A 6,007-nucleotide genomic window follows, 5' to 3' on the forward strand; every position below is an offset into this window, starting at 1 on the left:
GCAGTGCCTTTCACCCGTAGCACTGCAAAAAAGAAATAAATGATGTTTGTGTTAAAATGGCCTTACAGTCTTCCTCTCCAAATTCAGACCAACAAGTGATTTTGAGGCTTAATCTTTGAACACGACTGTTTTTTAAATCATTAGTATCAATATTAGTATAGTTATGTTGGTCACTGCTTTGGGGGTTTGCAGCGTATGGCGTTTGAACGGCAGCTGATCATTTTCTAGACTGCACTCAAATGCTTTGCTGCAGTCTGTGCCGAAAGGACACTTAACTTTGCACAAGCGCGTTCAGTATTCGTGTTGTGAACAGAAACTGGTAAGCTGTCAACGGAATGTGTTCTTATGCCTCCCATTGATTGCAGGATCTACCAGTTTTTGTTACAGTTTTTCTCGATTGGTTTGGCTCATTTCTTGAAACCGAGATGACATTCTCAAAACCATAAGGTCATTTGGCCAAACAGTCTTACAGTGCTGCCCAACATTATAGCTCACTAGCAAAACAAATATCTTACCCCAAACTCTTCGTCCATGCTTCAAAAGCAGATTCCTTTCCCATATAAAAGGTCAGTACAGTCAGAATAGCACAGATCCTTCTCAATTGCCTTGGCACATGTGCATTCATTTAGTGCTTTTGTCAGAATACCCCGGATGGTTTAGCACAACACCATGGATCCCCTGCAAAAGCTCATATCTCTCCCAAAAGAGTTTATCCATGTGTCAAAACTAAATATCCTTCCCATATAAATAGTCAATGCCCCAAAATGCATTATACCTTTGGCATTGTTTAAGCACTGCAAGTCAAAATGCTTAGACGTTTTGTCAATGAGGCACAGGTCTAGCAACAGAATACCACTATGAATAAAACCAAAAGATTTTACAGTAAAATCAGCCTCCAATAAACCACTCATACTCAAGGAAACTGTAAACATTTTTATTCGTACAAAGAAATGTTAACATTAGAGAACATACTGTGAAAAGAAAACATATACAGGATTCTGTAAATGCGAACAGTTATAAACACAAACAAAAAAAAAACAAAAAACTCTAGCCCACCATACTGTAAATAAATCTCAGAACTATAGTACAGTAATATTTTCAGTGGTCGCCATTGTCACCCTCTCTTTCCTGGCCACCATCCTCATCCTCCTGGCCATCGGCGCTGCTCTCTGTCAGGCCATAAATTCTCATCCACATCGCATAGCGGATATTTTCTCGCGATGCAGCGCGTGGAAGAAAGCGCAGTGAATGTCTCAACCATCCCCTACATTGATCCCCTGTGATGTCCTCACATGCAGCATCCATTGCATGCAGCAGGGCCCTCTGGTCTTGAGCCTGATGCTCATACACCCTCCACCTCCAAGCTGAAAAAACCTGGATTCAGGAAAGGAGAGTAAGGTGGAAGAAACTCCATTAGCATCCGGGGATGGGTGGTGAACCAGGTTCTGATGCGTGGGCCGCGGTGGAAGTTCACATTATCCCACACAATGACATAATGTGGTAGCTGAGGTCCTTCTACACCTCTCTCATTTTCTGGGATCAGATCAGTATAAAGGTGGTCCAAAAAATTGAGGAGCTTTTGTGTATTGTAGGGCCCTAAACTGGGAATGTGTGGCCACACCTCTTTCTGATATAGCAGCACACATTGTTATATTTGCTCCTCGCTGGCCTGGGACATCCACAGTGGCTCGGTGGCCAATGATGTTCTGACGCCGCCTTCGACCTTTGGCCAGGTTGAAGCCAGCTTCATCAACGAACACTAGGATGTGAGGGGTTTCGTTGCCTTCTAATGCCATAATTCTCTACAATAGAATAGAAATAAATCTAATCAGTCAAGTAGAGACAGATACTGCAGGGAGGATCTAAAGTACTGTACAAACAGGGAGTGGGAAACTGAAGACAATTTCTAGGAAAAATGCTCTAGTCACACAAAGCTGGATTCTGAAGGTGAAAAGGATAACATAAAACAAAAACAGTGGTAACCATGTCTTACTGTAATAGTGTTACAATGATAGACAACCAGTAGTTGACTTACATGCACATACTGGTACCGCAGCCCTTTCACTCTGTCAGAGTTTCTCTCAAATGGTACCCTGTAAATCTGTTTCATGGTCATCTGATGTTTCTTCAATACCTGGTCTATTGTGGAGATGCTGATAGAGTTTATATTTTGGAACATTACATTGTCTAGCAGGATTGCATTACAATCTGTCTCAGTGTGATGGCATTATTTGCAATGACCATATTGCATATTTCTTGTTCTTGTTGTTCATTTAGAAGTTTTCTTCTGCCACCCACTTGAGGCTGTCGTCCAATCCTAGACATACAAGTCAAAGGTCAACACTGTAAATTTGTTACAAAATGAGTTACCAATGTAATTGTACTGCTGTCTTATGGTACTAGAAGTGTGATACACTGCACAGTGACTGGAATACTATTTACAGTATTTTCTCCATTTTTTTGTCTTTGTCATTTTTATAGTATCATATAACATCACATGACGATATTACAGTACTCTAGGCCTACACACACACCAACACTGAATAGTTCAATAGCATAGTTCTGTACCTGTTTTCCCTCACGAAAGGTTTGGATGATGGAGGAGACTGTAGCCGAGGCACATTAGGCTGCACTCGGCGACCTGCCTCTGCCATTGTGAGGCGATCGTTGATGACGTGGTCAATAAGGGTGGCCGGATTTCATCTGGGACATCATGGTGCCTCCGTGCTCCTCGGCCTCTTCCCCCTATTCCTCCACGCATTCTCACTCCTCCTCTTCTTCTTCCTCCTCTTCCTCGAGCAGGAAGTTGCTGTTGTACTTGGCGAGGTGCTTCCATGTTCACACTGCAAATGAAACTGGCCCCCGCCAAGCTCTGTCTATATACTTTTGGCAGCAGTCATAATCATAGACAACACCTGTCAGGTATCTGAACAACCTGTTTGATTGGTCATCTGAGATGTGGGAAACTGCTCCTTCGTTAGTTCTAATTTCACCTGATTGATTGTCAAGTACTGTCATAACTTTATCAAATGTTCCAAGATATTCTTTCATGGTATTATATCTTTGACTAATTTTGACAGTTGAACAGACAATTGTGCATATGACGACTTACACAATGAAACCATGCTGATAAGTTTTGGAGTGAGTGACCATTTCACTGAAAAATCAACTAATCAGTTTAGATCGGCAAGATCTATTTATTTGGAAAATGTGCTAAATGTGGGCTCATTGTGCTAACTGTAGCTACTTGTACATAATCATTTGAAAAGAAGCACAGAGTCACTTGAGACATGTACTAAAGCATTTGCAATTTGATTAAACCAATGAAAAATGACATTCTGTTGTGAACAATTGCAAGGTGGTTTGGAGATTTGTCCATGTTATTTTGAGAATGTAATCTCGGTTTCAGGAAATGAGCCAAACCAATCGAGAAAAACTGTAATTGAGCCGTGAGCTACTGAGAAGATTTGTAAATTGCATTGGGCGAGTGGCAAGTTAAGGCTTAATACCTTGAATTTGCTAAAGTTTAAACTACGTAGCCGGCAGGATTGAACCTCTTGCTGGAAACCCCAATGGGTTTCAAGTCCATCGCCTTTAACCACTTTCGGCCCACGACTACTGACGGTAGGGCCCTGCAATCGCGCCTGAATTCCTTCAATCGTCGAATAAGCCCTTTCTTCTGTTTGTCAATATGTGCTCTGAAGACATTTGGACTGGAGCAGGAGCGGTAATATTACGGTCTATTTCTGAACATCCTTAAGGAGGCAGAGGATTTCAAGTGAATCGATTATCTGTGAGAGTAGAACAGTTAACAGCATGTCTTGGTTGCAAAGTCCACATGTGTTAGCTACACAGCCAGACCCCGAGAAAGAATTCAAAGTTAACTATATCAGCCAAGCAACTGAGAAGAAGCAACAGAAAGAACAAAACGTGCTCGTTTTAATCATGAAAGAGCGAGAGTTACTCCCCAGTTTCTATTGTCATAAATAACAGGAAGCTGTCTCTGTTATCGTGGTAAAAATGCTTAAGCATGTCTCAGCTTGCTGCGTTGAGGCAGCTTGAAATTTATTTTGTTATGTTTAAAAGTGCAAACACTCTAAAATGGATTGTCCGCATTAACTTTAATGTCTGTAAAATTTGTCGTTAAAGTTCCAAAGGAATCCGTCTTAATTGTCAGTTCTTTGATTCCTAAAGCCTTATCTTTCCTTTTACTTTCCCGTAGTTTTTTTTTTTTCTTTTACACAAGATCTCTGACGATTAGCGAGTGATTTAGCGTTTTCTCATTCAACAGTCAGTCAATACGAGGCAGTCTTTCAGGCAGGATAAATGCTGTTTTTCAACCCGTTCTGCCACACGGCGGACACAAAAAATAGAATTAACTATTCAAAGCCTTGTCCAACTTTGTAAAACGACTGAATATTTTTTTTGTTTTCTTCTAATCGCTGAAAAGTCCTTTTATTGCTACTAACAGCAGACACTTCCTTATCCAATATTCCAAAGTTAAGAAAGTTAAGGAATATATCCGTGTGCCATAATGGGTTCATAATTCTGAGACAATTGAAGGGAATCATTGCCTACATAATGCTAACAATGCCTAGTCTGACTGCTAAATTTGGACTTTGAAGACATTCTTAACAGAGCGAAACACAAACGTAGTCGGCAGGATTCAAACCTGCGGTGAGACCCAATGGATTTCTAGTCCATCGCCTTAACCACTCGACCCGCGACTACAGGACTCAGCTGCCAGCGATATAGCTTTAGGCGGTAAATTTCTTTTTTTTCTTTTTTTTTTTTTTTTTTTTAATTTTCTCTTTCTTTCACTTCTGTAAATTACTGTAAATTATTGAGTCTATGGAAGGAAACTACAGTGGTCCCATCATGCTTTCATTTGTTACTTATTTCTTGATTTAAGTTTTCTTTTTTGGCTGAATCCTATGTTGAGACACAAAATTTCACCCGAGAGCAAAGGGAGATAAGCAAGAAACACAGCTGATCACGGATATTAAGGAAAACAACGACGGCGACGTGTAGTGTTGCAAGTGCGGAGCCGATTGTTTGTCAGCTCTTCTTTACTTCTCCTCTTCTTTAGCCTTTGCTGTCTCCGAAGAAGGCTGACGTGCATGATTTACTGATCCCCGTTCTTATTAGATTCGTTTCACATCACATGTGAATTCTGTCGTTTTACACCCAGAATCATTAGTAAATTTAAGCCTTCAGTCCATGGCAGTGCCTTTCACCCGTAGCACTGCAAATGAAAAGAAATAAATGAGGTTTGTGTTAAAATGGCCTTACAGTCTTCCTCTCCAAATTCAGACCAACAAGTGATTTTGAGGCTTAATCTTTGAACACGACTGTTTTTAAATCATTAGTATCAATATCAGTATAGGTATATTGGTCACTGCTTTGGGGGTTTGCACGAGTATGGCGTTTGAACGGCAGCTGATCATTTTCTAGACTGCACTCAAATGCTTTGCTGCAGTCTGTGCCGAAAGGACACTTAACTTTGCACAAGCGCGTTCAGTATTCGTGTTGTGAACAGAAACTGGTAAGCTGTCAGCGGAATGTGTTCTTATGCCTCCCATTGATTGCAGCATCTACCAGTTTTGTTAATTGAGCCGTGAGCCACTGAGAAGATTTGCAAATTGCATTGGGAGTGGCAAGTTAAGGCTTAATACCTTGAATTTGCTAAAGTTTAAACTACATTAGCCGGCAGGATTCGAACCGCGCGGGAAACCCCAATGGATTTCAAGTCCATCGCCTTAACCACTCGGCCACGACTACTGACGGTGAGGGTCCTGCAATCGCGCCTGAATTCCTTCAATCGTCGAATAAGCCCTTTCTTCTGTTTGTCAATATGTGCTCTGAAGACATTTGGACTGGAGCAGGAGCGTAATAATACGGTCTATTTCTGAACATCCTTAAGGAGGCAGAGGATTTCAAGTGAATCGATTATCTGTGAGAGTAGAACAGTTAACAGCATGTCTTGGTTGCAAAGTCCACATGTGTT

The 6,007-nt window shown here is 41.1% G+C and overlaps 1 non-coding gene across 1 annotated transcript; it reads right to left on the minus strand.

The window, feature by feature from the left end:
• Positions 1-5,701: 5,701 nt before the first annotated feature.
• Positions 5,702-5,781, minus strand: trnas-uga. Its single transcript has one exon. It is a non-coding gene; the product is annotated as a tRNA-Ser (tRNA).
• Positions 5,782-6,007: the final 226 nt, after the last annotated feature.

Source organism: Polypterus senegalus, unplaced genomic scaffold (assembly GCF_016835505.1).
Source record: "Polypterus senegalus isolate Bchr_013 unplaced genomic scaffold, ASM1683550v1 scaffold_4281, whole genome shotgun sequence".
Lineage (NCBI taxonomy): Eukaryota > Metazoa > Chordata > Cladistia > Polypteriformes > Polypteridae > Polypterus > Polypterus senegalus.